The sequence below is a fragment of the Oryctolagus cuniculus genome, chromosome 15 (genome assembly GCF_051225735.1).
Source record: "Oryctolagus cuniculus isolate XC-2025 breed Fujian yellow rabbit chromosome 15, ASM5122573v1, whole genome shotgun sequence".
Lineage (NCBI taxonomy): Eukaryota > Metazoa > Chordata > Mammalia > Lagomorpha > Leporidae > Oryctolagus > Oryctolagus cuniculus.
The window spans coordinates 54388451-54406035 of record NC_142881.1 but is presented as its reverse complement, the minus strand read 5'-3'; the positions used below and the strand labels follow the sequence as shown (position 1 = coordinate 54406035).

The 17585-nt window shown below is 38.9% G+C and overlaps 1 protein-coding gene across 2 annotated transcripts in view; it reads right to left on the bottom strand.

The window, feature by feature from the left end:
• ZNF365 (zinc finger protein 365) overlaps positions 1 to 17585 on the bottom strand; it is a 143495-nt gene that overhangs the window by 125313 nt on the left and 597 nt on the right. For both annotated transcript variants that reach the window (XM_051823287.3, XM_070057702.2), the window contains exon 2: positions 15685 to 15797. The gene's annotated coding sequence lies outside the window, so the exon portion shown is untranslated. The remainder of the gene's footprint in view (positions 1 to 15684; positions 15798 to 17585) is intronic.

Below are 17585 nucleotides of genomic sequence, written 5' to 3'. Positions count from 1 at the left end.
CATGTTTTTCATTACTAGCTTGTGTAAATTTGAATTTTCTCAATAATTACATTTCTCCAATATGAATGTTTTAGTGTTTTATGACTGCAACTTGCAAGAATAATGTCCAAATATTTTTTACTGTTACCTTTGATCAAAGCAATCAGTATCATTTGAAAGTTAGTATCCCCCCAAAATTCATTTGTTGGAACCTAACAGTCAATGTCATAGAATTAAGTGGTGGAGTCCTCTGGGAAATGATTAAATCACGAGGGCTCCACTTTTCTGAATGGAGTCAGTGAACTTATACAAGAATTTAAAGGAAGCTGCTTTGCCCGTTCTGCCATGCAGGACACAAAAGGTGCCATCTCAGAGAAACAGGCTCTGATCAGATAGTACATTGGTCACCTTGATCTTGGACTTCCCAACCTCCAGAATTGTAAGCAATAAACTTCTGTTGTTTATAGGTTACCCATTCTAAGATATTATGTTATAGAAACCTGAACAGAGTCAGACAGACACTAGTACCAAGAAGTGGGGTGTCAAGAAGTGGGGTGTTGCTGAAACAAACACCTAAGACTCTCACTGGGATTAAACATGACAATAGGTCTGATATGATTTCATCATCATTTAAAAAATCATCTATTATTTTTCACTTTATGTTTCTGTGTGGGAGCAAACTGTTGAAATCTTTACTTAATGTATGCTAAACTGATCTTCTGTATATAAAGAGAATTGAAAATGAATCCTCATGTGAATGGAAGGGGAGAGGGAATGGGAAAGGGGAGGGTTGCGGGTGGGAGGGACGTTATGGGGGGGAAGCCATTGTAATCCACAAGCCGTACTTTGGAAATTTATATTCATTAAATAAAAGTTAAAAAAAAATGTAGAAGTAGTTTTGGAAATGAGTAAATGGGCAGAGGCTAGAATTGTTCTCAGGTGCATTCTGGAAAATGCCTGTATTGCTATGAACAGATCTTAAAGGGTAATGCTAACGAAGGCCCAGACATAGGAGAAACGTGTGGAGAAAGCCTCACCGGTGTTCTAAGTGGTCATGAACAGAACGTAGATAGACATAGGGCAGTACTGCAGTAAAGGCATCCTGCTGATGTCTCAGATGGAAGTGAGGAACATGTCATTGGAAACTGGAAGAAAGCCTACCCTTGCTATAAAGTGGCAACGAACTTTGCAGAATTATATTTGTACTTTAACGTTTTGTGGAATGTAGAACTTGCCAGTGATGTAGCAGGGTATTTGGCAAAGGAAATCTATTTTATTCTATTTGGAAGGGTAGTACCGTAAATTCTGGAAGTGAACAGATGTAGGTTAAGTCCCAGCCAGATTGGTCACTTGTAGCTGTGTGAATTGAGAATGTATTTTGACTTCTTAGTCTTTGTAGATTCATTGTTTCTATTGTCTGTCTCAGCATTGTGAGGATTAAATGAGATAGAACATGTAAAGCCAGAAACATCATGACACCAAAACAAAATTATTAAGTTAATATTAAATGGCTTTGCCATTGTTACTATATGCAGTGTTAACAGGGCTACTGTAAAGACTAAGTTATTATCTAAGCAGACTCTCATTTCATTTTTAAAGGGTGAGAATATTTAAAACATGAAGAAAACATTAAGGAATATGGCATGCTTTAAGTTTATTTGTACTAAGGTCCACAGAAATAATTTAAGAGTAAGTGCATATGTTTTGAAATCAAAACATTAGAAAAAAAAACACAATATTCACAATTTTTCAGTAATGCTGGTGAAATAGGAATTGACCTCAATTAAGTTAAATGATAAACTTTACATTAAGAATAATTGGTTGGTAGAATTTTCAAAACTGAATCATGCTTTAGGATAATGATTCTGCTTATCTATGTTCCACAGTTATTTTTACTTTTTTCCCATTTTAACATTCATCTGTAACTTAGCAATTGCTAAATGAAATGATAAATTCTACAAATACATAAATAGAATGATCTTTCTTAAATGTAGTAACATGGAAGAGGCTTAACCCTTTGTCAACAACTCGGCATCTTATCGATATGCCTAAGATTCAAAGGTCTAATTCTTACTTGACATTTCAAATGTATATTCTTTACTTTAGTTTGCTAGAAGATACAATTCTTGCTAATGTAGTCTCTGCTGAGGAAAAATCAAGGAGTTTTGACTCAATCTCTTGGATTCTAGCTTAAATTAATAGATTTATGTACTAAATATTGGGTCACAAAAATCCAAATTAGGGAACAAAAAAACAAGAAATATAACTGACCTTTTCTTAAACTTTTATATAAACATTTTGAAAATGAGTTTCCTCTAGCCAACAGTGTAATGAGAGGGATTTAGTACAAGAAAGTCAAATATGATTAATTTTAAAATAAATCAATTTTTTGCAAAATGTATTAGAAGTAGAACTAATAAAATTACAGTAGTACTATCATATTAGTATACAATGATTAAAGAGAAAGTGAGCACATCAAATTTGATACAGAAATATTATTGATAACATCCACAGGATTAATAACTTATAAGAGAACTAATTTCTTTAAACTGCTTTAGTTTGTTAAAATATAGGAGTGTGAAATGATTAGGACTCATTTCATATTGAGACATTTTAGAAAAAAAAGCAAGTTGATTATTTTGAAAACAAATGAGAACCAAGAGGAATATAATCTATCCTAATTGATCATTAATTAATTTTGACTGGTTATTCTTGCTAGATATTTGTATGAGATTATTAATACTGAAAGTAGTTCAATAATTTAGCCAAGTATTTGACATAAGTTATTTTAATGATACATGAAAGACATCTCGTTAGCATTCTAGAATGAATGACTTTATTCGTACAGGCATAAATATGTTCATAATAACAGATTCATATTTGTACTCTCATTTTTTAAATTGATTACAATGGCATCAGACATTTTCTTTGATGTTGTTTAACCTTTCCACATTAATCTTGTTAATAGGAATGCTTGCAAAGCAATCATAGACATAAATAATTATGATCCTGAAAATCATTTAATTCAACATATAGATTTAGATGTCACACATTGAATATATCTGTTATCACACACTCCCCCATTGTTATGTACAATTAAAGTACAAAAATAAAATTTAGGGACTAGAGTTGTGGTATAGCTTAAGCTGTCTCCTGTGAAGCCAGCATCCTATATGGGTGCCGGTTCGTGTCCCAGATGCTTCACTTCTGATTCAGCTCCCTGCCAATGTGCTTGGAAAAGCAGCGGAGGATGGCCCAAGTACTTGTGCTTCTGTATTCATGTGGGAGACCTGGATGAAGTTCCTGGCTCCTGGCCTCGGCCTGGCCCAGCCATGGCCATTGCGGTCATTTGGGGAGTGGACCAATGGATGGAATATCTCTCTTTCTCTCCCTCTCTCTGTAACTCTGCCTTTTAAATAAATAAATCTTTAAAAAATACAAAAATAAAAGTTAAAAACAAATGAAAATATATAATTTTACAAAAGGTGTGGGAGTATTGAGATAGAGACTGGGGATGGCAAGGTTTTCACTGTACTTTTCACCTGAAAAATTAGAGACTCAAAATTCAGCAGATAAAATCCTATGTGTGGTTATATTTTCAACAGTAACCTTTCTCCAGTCAAAGCCGAAAATGGATTCAGCAATGTTGAGGCTGATTCTTGGCTTTTGAAAAATAGATGTGACTACTGTTCAACAACTCTATCTTAATGGCAACATTTTTGCTTTATTTTTGAAGAGAAAAATTGCTGCTGCTTTGAGGAAGAAAAAAAGTAGCTTTCTGTGTGAATCTATCTGTTCTGTGGCAGGTGCAACAGTACCATATTGCAGTCATGGTATCACTAAGAAAGCATTTCATTTAAAAGACACTGCAGCTGTAACCACTAAACCACCGGGTTATTAATGAAGCTCATGTGAACTATGAAACTGGGGATGGGTGGCAGGAAAACAAGTGGCACAGCAGGATCTTCAGCACTGGGCATCTTTTCTTGGTCACTGTTTCTTCCCACAACTGTCCACACTTCCAACAGCATTTACAATATTTAGGGAGCTGGGAAGGCAAGTTGCAGCAAGAGCCTTCCATACATTGTCACTGTAGCTGAGAGATGAACATACCAAGATGGCCCTTGGGGAAATAATGTATTTGGGTGAAGCCTCTGCCAGTACTATAAGTAGTCATCTTCAAGTGATGGAAAAATATTATGATAGCCACTATTAACAACCACTTAATGTCTTTTAGGAAGTGTTGTCATTGAAAAGGCCACATCAGAACACATTTTTGGGAGATACTATCTTACCAGATACAAGGGTTGTACCTCAAGATGTCATATATACAAATGTTTACTTGAATACAAAAAAAATGAAAGCTACTGATTTATCATGTTACTAAAGTTCATGAAGAGACTGCCAATATGCCCCAGTAGCACATTGAAAGAACTCAAAAAGTGGTAAATTCTTTTATTATTTCTATAACATTTTTAGAATGATTATACTGTATCTGCCCTGTTCCAGAAAACTGTGGATGAGAACTAGATAAATAACTCTCTAAGGTTCATTTTGATTTCTAAAATTCTATGCTTGAATTCACTTGGCTTTGAAAGTCCTATGATACACTGTACCCAAGTTCTAAAAATTCTAACCCAATTAAGCCATAAAGAAATGGCATCAATCTATATCTTTTTGGCTAAAACAGTTACATAGGAGATTTTATTTGTATCTCAGGAAAGCATGGCATAACATCATCTTGGCATACTTAGTGATAATTACTAAGCCATGTTTATATGCACAATGGAAAAATCTTGTATTTGTTTAACAGATCTAAACAGGCATTATATTAAAATTAATTTACTAGGACAACCCAAATTTCTAATTTTTTCTAATAATTGTTAAGGGAAATATTCTTGAATAATAAAATGTGAAAAGCAAGTTTAGTTTCTGCTTGTGTTTCCCCTAGAGATGAATTATGAAATAGGGAAAAAGTCAGTGAGATACACTAAGTGCTCTTAAGAATTTTTTATTCTTTTCTACAGACATTTTCAACTTATAAACTTCATTTTTGTTAAAACTGCATTATGTTAAAAGCAATTTATGGTAATCCTGATATCCTTAACCATTTTGTCATTATTTTATGAATTTGAAACATCAGTAATGGAAGCAAATTTAATTTTAGTAAATAATATCCAAAAAGGGGAAACTAATTTCACCTTATATAATAAAATACACATCATTTTCATAGTTTCTATAGTTAGCTTAAACACAAGAAATTATTAAGCAAAGAAGTGCCAAGTAGAATTCAGTTAAATAAAAACCATACAGAGGGCCAGCATTGTGGTATAGCACGTGAAGCTGCTGCCTGTGACGTTGGCATCCTATACAGGTGCAGGTTTGAGCCCTGGCTGCTCCGCTTCTGATCCAGTTATCTGCTAATGGGGTTGGGAAAGCAGTAGCGTACAGCCTGAGTATCTGGGCCCCTGCACCCACATGGTTATCCTGGATGAAGTTCCTGGCTCCCAGCTTTTACCTGTCCCAGTCCTGGGCATTGTGGCCATTTGGGTAGTAATCCAGCAGATGGAAGATGGATCTCTCTCTCTCTCTCTCTCCCTTTCTCTCTGTAACTTTGCCTTATAAATAAATAAATAAATCTTTAAAACAACTATATAGAAAAACAAAATACTGAACATTGGGAAGAGAAATTCTTTTAGCAGAGTTATTACCTGGTCTTCCTGTTTAATATTTACACAGTATTGTTTCGAGGCCCAGCAACAATTTAAAAGCATGTTTTGGTTCAACACTCTTCTACCATGAATCAAGTGTATTATTAGTATACAGAATTCTTCCAACCATTTAGAGTTATACATTAAGAAACATACATTAAACCTGCAGGTAAAATCTGACCTTTTATTAAAATTACACTAAGGGAGAAAAAGAATTATATTGTGATACCAATTTCCACAAAAAAATGAAATGCCAAAAACCGAAGATATTGTTAGAACACAAAAAATAAAATTGTATTTCAGATGATTACATTCTTTAAAATGAATTAATGTCCTTTCAAAAAGTCAGAGCTCCATTACTTGAGTTAGAAGTGACAAAAAGTTCTCTATTGACATTATATGCTATTTTCACTTATTTCAATCTAAAGAATTTGGCACTTGTTTTAGAAATGAATGATTACTTTTCTGTAGCAGAGAAATGATTTGGAGAAATGAAATTGTAGTCAAGGCAAAGATAAGAGAAAAAATCAGGTGAAAGTAGTTTTGAGTTAGTATTAAAAACTACTTAGTGGCTGGTGCCGCGGCTCACTAGGCTAATCCTCCGCCTTGCGGCGCCAGCACACCGGGTTCTAGTCCCGGTTGGGGCACCGGATTCTGTCCCTCTTCCAGGCCAGCTCTCTGCTGTGGCCCAGAGTGCAGTGGAGGATGGCCCAAGTACTTGGGCCCTGCACCCCATGGGAGACCAGGAGAAGTACCTGGCTCCAGCCATCAGATCAGCGCAGCGTGCCGGCCGCGGCGGCCATTGGAGGGTGAACCAACTGAACCTACGGCAAAGGAAGACCTTTCTCTCTGTCTCTCTCTCTCTCACTGTCCACTCTGCCTGTCAAAAAAAAAAAAAAAAAAAAAAAACTACTTAGCACCTACTGATTTGCGCATCACCAACCAGCAAAGCTTACAGAGCTCAACATGAAACTTGAATCTTTTAGACTTCCCAATGCAAAGTCAGGAAGGACAGAGAAGATAAGTGATCCATTCCAGGTGTCTAACAAGAGCAGGAACTCGGAGTTTCATGTATAATTACTCATTACACATCATCATCATTACTGTGATAGCACAAGTCAACATAGCACTTTATAGAATTACCACAGGCTCTGTCCGTACCTGCCTGGACATTCATAACACAGCAAATGACCAGCCAAAAGCAACAATCCTGTAAGGTCCAGAGTTCTTTCTTACTGACAGCTTAAGTGGTCAGTTTATACTCTTCATTAACCAACCAGAAAACTACCAGAAAAGCTCATCCTCTGGCCGGTGGTATAGTATGCTGTCCTACCCTAACAAGGGTAAATTATAAAACTCCTGGATTTGTTAATGATCTAACTGGAAGACAAGAATGAGTCCCAGAGTCTCAGAATTTAGGGGTGAGGGAAAGGCAGATAGAATTTGAAAACAAAGTAGCTTAATAAATTTCACTCTAATTTGGGGTAAGCAAGCCAACTGAATGTTCAATTTGATATCATAAGAAATAAAATATATTATTTTTTTCTTTTTTTTTTTTTTCTTTTTTGACAGGAAGAGTGGACAGCGAGAGAGACAGAGAGAAACGTCTTCCTTTTGCCGTTGGTTCACCCTCCAATGGCCGCCGTGGCCAGCGCGCTGCGGCCAGCGCACCTCGCTGATCCGATGGCAGGAGCCCGGTGCTTCTCCTGGTCTCCCATGGGGTGCAGGGCCCAAGGACCTGGGCCATCCTCCACTGCACTCCCTGGCCACAGCAGAGAGCTGGCCTGGAAGAGGGGCAACCGGGACAGAATCCGGTGCCCCGACCGGGACTAGAACCCGGTGTGCCGGCGCCGCAAGGCGGAGGATTAGCCTAGTGAGCCATGGTGCCGGCCCATTATTTTCTAACACCAAAATAAAGTTATTTTTTTCTTCTGAAATTACATTGGGTTTTATTTTTGTTGGTAACAGCTCTTAACCTGTGGTGGAATTGCAAAAGCATCAAAGACTCCTTAAAGAAGTTTATGATTATAAAAGAGGGTGTGCGTGGTCATTGAGATGTTTTAGATGGTAGTATCTCTACTTCACACTAAATTATCAAGGCTTTCATTCCATTGTTATGATTTAAATCTTGGTCTCAAGATTGGAATTACTTACATGAGAATAAACCCATTTGATGTTGTGAATGGTACTACTGGCGCATATTTCCACATGTTTTACATTTTTCAAACACTTTCCCTTACCCTGGTTACTCAAAACAAGCCCAAAATAGATGAGGGAAGAATTACTAGTTCTACATTACAGAATAGGAAGCTCAGGTATACAGATATCAAGAGACTGCCTAATGGATATTAGTTGGTGAAACTAAGATTGTTCATTGAAATCTTCTGTGTCCCAGTTTGGTGCTTGCATCAATCAGGAGGGCTAGGTAATACAGTAACAGCAAACAATCCCAGGTGGAAAGGCTCAAAATAACAAAGTTGGGTTTCTTTATCAATCACAACATGGCTGGGGCTTTCTTTAGTTCCTTGACTCTGAAACCCAGGATATGGTACCATGCAAAATCTGGAAAAGTTGCCTGCCACTGGGACAGAGGGAAAGAAAATTATAGTAAATCACACACAGCGCTTCAAACTGCTGTACTCTTCTACTGGTGCTTCATCAGCCGAAGCAAGTCTCATAACACAGGCTAACTTCAAATGGGCAAATCAAATTCAAGTGAGGAGGTGAACCAAACTGGAAATATTTTGTAAATGTCATTGATTATGACAGCCTATCTAGGCACAAGATACTCAGTTCATTCCCTTCCTGTAGACCACAGGCACTCAACTTCTCACTGAAAGTCAAAACCGAAAAGTTCCCTGCAGTGGACACACAGAGCTCAAAGCACAGATCTTAGTGAAACATTGTAGTTCTGATATCAAGGAGATATGTGCCTTGTGTCTGGTAGTGGCTCCTCTTGAACCAAAAACCTATGAACTAAAAATGCAAGTCCTATATGCAATATATGCTACCCAAACTAGCAATATACACTGGAGATGCATGTTTGGGATAATCTCAAGAACTACTTCCATTTAAGAATGGTAGATATATAGCAGGCATTGGTATATACTAGCTGCTACATATTAGGGGTCATACAATGATAATGTATTTCTTACATCTTTTGGTTTTAAAATGTCATTTCTTGTAGACATCTATGTTAGCTGTATGGCAGACTTCACAAAAAAGGATTCTCTTATTAGTAAATAATAAACTGAACAAAAACAATCTGAGTCAAAATTATAGCTAAGATCTACACATGTACACAATGATGTGTACATACATGAATGGCTTTGCTCTGTCAGTGGTGAGGAAAAGATTTGCACCTGGACTTATAACTGGCCTCAGGCACCTAGAGAGCCATAAGGCTCCCAGTAGAAACATGCGAATCCTCTCTGTAAGAAAATGTAGGTTAGCGAAATATGAAGATCCAGGCAATGACCACAAACCACAGGAAACAAATCGCTGTGAGTAAATGTCAAAGGAAGAAACATTCAATTAATATTCTCCAGAACTACACATATTAGATTAGATGCAGAATATAGAATACTTATAAAATAAAAGAGAATCATAGAAGTAAGCTGGCCATAAGAGATTATTCAAAATGACAAGGGAGATTTCATTTTTTTCATTTTTAATATATTTATTTTCATTTTATTTGAAAGACAGAGAGACAAAGAGAGATCATCCACCCCCAAGGTACTGGTCCAGGTAATGGCCAAAAGCCTGGAAGTCCACTGAGTCTCCCATGTGGGGGGCAGGGGCCCAAGCATTTGAGGCTTCATTTGCTGCCTCCCAGGGTGTGCATTAGCAGAAAGCTGGGTCAGAAGCAGCCAGAACATGAAGCCATGTACTCCAAATCACTGCAATAAATGCTCAGGAGATTCCAAAAATTAAAACAGACCTGATTAACTGAAAAACTTAACTATAGAAATAAAAAAGAATCCATGGGTAATGTAACTGTGGAAATTAAAAACATTCAGCGGGTAGAACTTAGAGGAAATAAGATACAAATAAAGAAAAGATAAGGAAATGGGAAGATGGAGAAAATATCCAGAATTAAGCACAAAGAGGCTTGAAAGTGAAGAATATAAAGGAGAGGTTAGGAGAAAAAGACAATAGAAGATATAACCTATATTTAATTGGAGTCCCACAATAAGAGAAGAGAGAGAATAGAGGAGGGGCAATGTCCAAGGAGTTAAGAATGAAGGGCACAAATCCAAGCTACAAGATAAGCAATGTGTACTTAATAAGATGAAGAAATGGTTAAATAATTCTATAAAAATCAGGATGAGGGGGCCAGTGTTGTGGTGAAGCAAGTAAAGCCACTGCCTGTATCCCATATGGGTGCTGGCTGCTCCACTTCCTATCTAGCTCTCTGCTAATGTGCATGGGAACGCAGTTTAGGTCTGCCCCAGTGCTTGGGCCCCTGCACCTATGTGGGAAACCCCGATGAAACTCTCACCTCCTGGCGCTGGCCGGCCTAGCTCAGCTGTTGTGGCTATGTGGAGAGTGAACTAGAAGATGAAAGAAGTCTCTGTCTCTCCCTCTCTCAGACAGTAATTCTGCCTTTCAAATAAATAAAATAAATCTTTAAAAAATAAAATAAAATCAGGAAGAAAACAAGAATTCCACACCCATTTCACATTGTATTGACTGAGCCAATGCAGTAAGTCAAGTAAAAAGAACTATGAGACGAGGCCTGCACTGTGACACAGCAGCGCAGCGGGTTAAAGCCCTGGCCTGCAGTACCAGCATCCCATATGGGCAATGGTTTGAGTCCCGGCTGCTCCACTTCCAATCCAGCTCTCTGCTATGGCCTGGGAAAGCAGCAGAATATGGCCCAAGTCCTTGGGCCCCCGCACCTACGTGGGAGACCCAGAAGAACTCTTGGCTCCTGGCTTCAGATCAGCTCACCTCTGGCTGTTGGGGATATATGGGGAGTGAACCAGTGGATGGAAGACCTCTCTCTCTCTCTCTCTCTGGCTCTTCCTCTCTCTGTAACTCTGTCTTTCAAATAAATAAAATAAATCTAAAATTTTTTATACCTTTCATATTTTTTTTTTTTTTGACAGGCAGAGTGGACAGTGAGAGAGAGAGACAGAGAGAAAGGTCTTCCTTTGCCGTTGGTTCACCCTCCAATGGCCACCACGGCTGGCGCGCTGCAGCCGGCGCACCTCGCTGATCCAAAGGCAGGAGCCAGGTACTTCTCCTGGTCTCCCATGGGGTGCAGGGCCCAAGCACTTGGGCCATCCTCCACTGCACTCCCTGGCCACAGCAGAGAGCTGGCCTGGAAGAGGGGCAACCAGGACAGAATGCGGCGCCCCAACCGGGACTAGAATCCAGTGTGCTGGCGCCACAAGGCGGAGGATTAGCCTAGTGAGCCACGGCGCCGGCCTATACCTTTCATATTTTTAAGATGGTATCTATCATGTTTTATTATGCATTTAGATGGTTATAAAGGATGTAATTGCTGGTGCATTGAAAGTAATTTCATTTTAAAATACTAGGGCAGGCAATGTTGTTCAGTGGGTTAAGTTCTCTCTTGGGACACTTACATCCCACATTTGAGTGGCAATTCAGGTCCTGGCTACTTCACTTTTGATCCAGCTTCCTGCTGATATGCTTGGAAAGGCATCAGATAACGGCCCAACTATTTGGGTCCCTGCCACCCACATGGAAGACCCAGATGTCTTTCTTCGCTCCTGGCTTTGACCTAGCCCACGTCTGTTTACTGTGGCCATTTAATCAGCAAAGGGAATACATCTCTTTACCTCTTACCTCTTCTCTCTGTCAAATAAATAACCTTTAAAATTAAAAAAAATATTTGTTAAGCAAACTCAATGGAATCTAATTTTTTTTTTTTTTTTTGACAGGCAGAGTGGACAGTGAGAGAGAGAGAGAGACAGAGAGAAAGGTCTTCCTTTGACGTTGGTTCACCCTCCAATGGCCGCCGCGGCCGGCGCACCGCGCTGATCCGGTGGCAGGAGCCAGGAGCCAGGTACTTCCTCCTGGTCTCCCATGGGGTGCAGGGCCCAAGGACCTGGGCCATCCTCCACTGCACTCCCTGGCCACAGCAGAGAGCTGGCCTGGAAGAGGGGCAACCGGGACAGAATCCGGCGCCCCCACTGGGACTAGAACCCGTTGTGCCGGCGCCGCTAGGCGGAGGATTAGCCTAGTGAGCCGCGGCGCTGGCCCAATGGAATCTAAATTTTAAAGATTTGATACTATCATCCATCGAAAAAATAAGTTATCAAGTTTACTTCTAAGCTAGAAATTTCACACGATTCTTTTTCCTACATCAATTTGTGTTTTTATTCCACTTCTATCACAGAAGTTTATGCTAATATATAATATTTTCATGCACGAGAGGTCTTTATTACTCACCTTATATTTCTCTGCAACAAACATATGCATGTAAATTGAAATTTTATATATTTTCACATTTCATGGGATTGATGAGTGCTTTTTCTTCCAATTACTTCATGTATCCATGAAGTGAATATTACTTACGGTTAGAATGAAATCGAGTTTGACATTCATTCCACATCTGGTTTTCATTTTTATAAATATAAGCATTAAGCCTCTGGTTCATTGCTTATAACAACACCAACACAAGTAATTTTAATTGTCCTTTTGGCCTCCAGATGGTTTCTAAACCTAGAGTCATGCAGTAGGGATGAGTGCAAGTGTTGTTTTTCTTTTATCAAAGAGAAGCGGTGACTGTGAAAGTGCAAACCAATGTGAGGCCTAAATAGTGGGCAAGTTGTTAGGCAGATCAATTCCAGGACAGGGAAAACAAGCTGAAATCCTGACAGTAGGTTGCTTAAACCTGTCCAGGTCAAGGGGGCTTCAAAAAGTTGTGGAAAGGGACAGCATTGTGGCATAGAGGGTGAGGCCACCACCTGCGATGCTGTCATCCCTATGGGCATGGGTTCATGTTCTGGTTGTTTCACTTCTGATCCAGTTCTCTGCTATGATCTGGGAAAGCAGCGGAAGATGGCCCAAGTGCTTGGGCCTCTCTACCCACACGGGAGACCCAAAAGAAGCTCTATGCTCCTAGCTTTGGTCTGGCCCAGCCCTGGCGGCTGCAGCCATATGGGGAGTGAACCAGTAGATGGAAGATCTCTTTGTCTGTCTTTCCCCTCCCTGCCCCCTCTGTAACTCTTTCAAATAAATAATTTTTAAAATATTTTATTTACTTATTTGAGAGGTAGAATTAATAGACAGTGAGAGGGAGAGACACAGAGAAAGGTCTTCTATCTGCTGGTTCATTCCCCAAATGACCACAAAGGTAGGAGCTGGGCCAATCCAAAGCCAGGAGTCTGGAGCTTCTTCTGGGTCTTCCACATGGGTGCAGGGGCCCAAGGACTTAGGCCATCCTCTACTGCCTTCCCAGATCATAGCAGAGAACTGGATCGGAAGAGCAGCCAGGACTAGAACTGATGCCCATATGGGATGCTGGCACTGCAGGCGGAGGATTAACCTAGTGCACCACAGCGCCGGCCCCTAAATAAATATATTTTTTAATAAAGTCTGTAGGGGGCCAGCGCTGTGGCAACGCCCAGCTCCAGCCATTGTGGACATTTGGGGCGTGAACCAAAGGATGGAAGACCCATCTCTCTCTGCCTCTCTGGGACACTGACTTTTAAATAAATAAATAAATCTTTTTTAAAAAAGTTTGTGGGAAACGGAATTTTTAAAAAAGATAAGTTCAGTTTAGTGCAAATAAATTTCAAAATCAACACATGTGAGTATACATTATGTCCATGCCTTGGAAAGTTATATGCCCCAGTTAAAGAAGCACTGCTTCAAGGCATACAAATAATTCTCAAACTGATTTGCTTGGTCAGGAAGGAGCATTCTGATTACAATGTTCCTTGAATCTGCTCAAGCCTGTGTGTAATATGAAGATCACATTAGCAATTATAACTTAAATTGCACCTAATTTTGTCTCCACCTACTAACAAGACTTCTCATCATTTGCAAATGTCCTAGACCCTTGTCCTCCTCTTTCCTAAACAGTGGTTCCTCAGTGTTCATAGATAAACCCACAGAGCCAATTCTTCAGCCCTCTTTCTGAGCCCAGCCCCACTGCATTGCAGCTGTTTGCTTCCCAGATGTCACATAGTAAAAATGTACTAGGAATAATCAAATGTCAAGTTAAATTTTGTAAGGTGAAGAATGTATTATGATTTTTCCAAGTAAATATTTTTCTAAAAATATCATACATGATCACTTTTAACTTTTAAAAAGATATTTTATATAATTAAAATTATTTATTGTTGTGAAATGTTTGATGAATACAAGATAATACTTGTGATATACATGTAAAGCTATCAGGTAAACATTAAAATGAGTATCTGTGAACTCATCACTCAACAATTAAAATACGACCAGTAACTAGCTTTTTGTCTGCAGGCTCTGTCTCTGTCTCACATTCCTGCCTTCCTCTCATTCTGTTTTTATTAAATATAAACTTTTATCACCTATCCTTCCCTAAAAAGGTATTGTTTAGATTCCCTTGCTATTAAGATTTTTAGAAATTACATATTGTATTTATACTCTGCAACTAGCTTTCTTCACTCATTTATCTCAAAAGTTTAGCCATATCATTACACATAAATATGATTTATTCATTTTTAAAGATATAGGATCTTCCACTGGGTACGGTGCCACAGTTTATTTTTTCATGCTCCTGAAACGAACATTTAAATATTTTTGTTATTATATGCAACACTGCTGGTACAAATCTGCAGGAATTTCTCAAAGAGTATATATCACAAGTAGAACACTAGGTATACACATATTCACCTTACAAAATATTTCTAAATGTCTTCTCCAGAGTGAATGGACACATTTATATTCCTCTACAAGTATATAATAACCCTTGGACTAATATCCTTACCAATCCTTAGTATTACAAGACTTTTAATATTTATCAATCTGGTGACTATAAAATATTATCTCATTGTGGTTTTAATGTACAACTCACAGAATAATAAGGTTGAGAAATCTTCAATATTTTATTTTTCACTTGAGTTTATTATCCTATAATATGTCTACCATATCTTTTGGATTGGATTTTTATTGACTTGTAGGAGCTCTTTATATATTGTCAAGATATGCTGTTGGTGATACCTATTATGTCTGGTTTGTTATGCTTTTCTGATTCAGTTGAGTTCTATAGCTCTAGCACAGCTGTCTTTTGGTACTAACGTTTTCTTCCCTGGCTCATATTTTGGGGATAACCACTTTACAAAGCACTCTCATAAATCTTATCTCATCTGATTTACCCAATGAATTTTTTAAAACAGAGTGGATATTATTTTTGTTTTATAGACAGGAAATTGAATGGCTTGCCCAAGATCATAGGGCTAGTAAGTCCTCGGACTTCTCTTTCCATGTCCTTCTGATTACAGGATGCTTCAGCTCATTGTAACCTGTTCATTTAAGAAAGTACTATACCTCTGCTTAGTACCTTTACCCTTCTCTGTCGTATATAATTTAAAATATAGTTCTAATCTATGAAACTCATTTTAATCCATTATCTACAAGATGAGTAGATTGTAAAAGAGGCACTAGAGAATTTTTATAACTTTTTCTTGAGAGGCTAGGATACTGGAAGTCAGAAGAATTACATATTCTGCAGCAAACCACATTTTAAAAAATAATGAGTATTATATAAGACAGACATGATTTCAAGCTAAGTATTTTCTTTTCCTTTAACCTCTGAGAAGAATTAAGAAGAGTAACACAGAATAAAGAGAAGAAAAATATACTTTACCACTTATTAGTATTGCCTAAATTGGCTGTTCTATGTCAAATACTATTTTATTATTTAATACTATCTGTTATATTAGATACAGCTAATATCTATATAAGTATTATCATTAGCGTTAAATAGTGACTTTATAATGGGAAGGAATATTGGTAGAACAGTAATTCCATCACTCACCTCTAGCTGAAGTTTCTGTACCTTTGGCTGCTGGGTGGATATCTACTTTCTGTGAAAGTCCAAAGATGGTGGATAAAGAGATGCCCAAATGTTCTCCTTCAACTCTCTGGGAGCTGCAAAATAGAGAAGGAGAGGCAGACAGTGAGACAGAGAGGAGACTGAGATTCTCAAGCTAATCAAAGTATTACAAGTGAACTCTTCAACCTTTTGGTTGTTCCCATAGATGATTCTATTTGTGCATACATTACATACACTAGAGAAAATCATGCTTGATGAAATTAGCAGAAAACAAGAAAGGACCTGGGGGTAAATAAGGAAACAGAAGTCCTACTCTGAGTTATTTTAATCCGCAAATAATAGTTAAGCACTTAAGCACTTCCTGGTACACCCTTGATGAATAATAGATAGGGTCACATCATATCTTTTCCAGAGAGAAAGGCCTTTAATCACAACTGTGTATGTTCTACAGATAATTACTAAATACGGCCTTTCTAGGTTGTATTCTTCAAGTATTACAAATAAATGCACCAGCAATTCTGCACCTAGTATTCACTCAAGTATTCCTTGGGACCCCATTTCAGATTGGCTTGCTTGTTTTCCTGAATTGCTGCCTTTGACATGTTTTTTGATCTGAGCCTTAGAGCTGTGTTATATGATAAATACCATCTGTCTGATTATGAGGTCTCTGTATTTCCTTTATGAGTCAGGTACTATACTAGACTCACATTGAGTAGGGGATAATTACCCCCACAAAGTGGGAAGCTAAAGGGGGGTGTGCTGAGTGAAGGGGCACCTAGTGACTGTGGAATCCAGATCTGCCTTTGGAGAGAAAGAAGTGAGCTCTCTGTTGGTAAATCTGAATTCCAGATATTTCACAGTTGTGTGCAAAGGCATGGGTCTTTAGGAATGACTCCACTTTCCTAATATAAGGGGAGAGCCATTCCTAACTGCTCGGGCTTACAGCATACCTACTTAAAAGGAGCTCAAAGATGTAAATTACCCATTTGAGAGGAAGGGCACCTGTATTAGCTTTTCAACGCTATAACAAAATATCTCAGAGAAGCTACTTAGGAAAGGAGGTTTATTTTGGCTGGTAGCTTTGGAGGTTCACAGCCCAAGACTGGGCAGGCCCCACTGGTTTGGTCCTGTGGCAACAGAGGATAGTGGTGGCAGAGCCCCGCAGAGCAAGGCTAACAGGGCAAGCCAGGAAGCAGAGGGAAGGGCTGAGCCCTCCTGTGAAAGCTGCCTCTGACAGCCCATGGCTAAGGACCTATGGGTCTTCCACTAGGACCTACCTCTAAGCACCACACGTGGATTGTTTCCACCTTCTTACTACCAATAACTTTGAGGTTTAACACCCACGAGTTCATCAGTCACATCTTGTTCAAATCACAGTAGCAGCCATTATAGTTTTAGAATACACATCCTCAACTGCCTAAGAGTGGGCCTTGTGGGCAAGATGACCACACACTGTAAAATACACTTCGGGAAACTGCAAGATGGAATCAGACATCAGGACAACAGATTCCACCCCCCCACCCCCACCCCCAAGAAAAAGGACGGGCTGCAAATAAAACACATGGTTACTCTACGGCCAGAAAAGTGCCCAAGGCCTTCCGATGAAGTGAAGGTAGGTTGGATTGGTAGACTCTTCCCTAGAGAGGAAAAAACGTCCGAAGCCCACACCAGCTTGGTTTTTTAAAGGACAATCAAGATAAGCTAGAGGCAATGAATTTTTAGGACTTCACAAGGGCCGAAAATCTTTGCCATTCCATTTTGACTTTTAAAGTTCTATGCTTCCCCATTATGATACACAACAAACCCCATTCAAAGGGGGTCTTTGCGCTCATCTTTTGGAGCAGCAATCATGGTGGCCTGGGAACCGCTTCCCCGCAACCCTG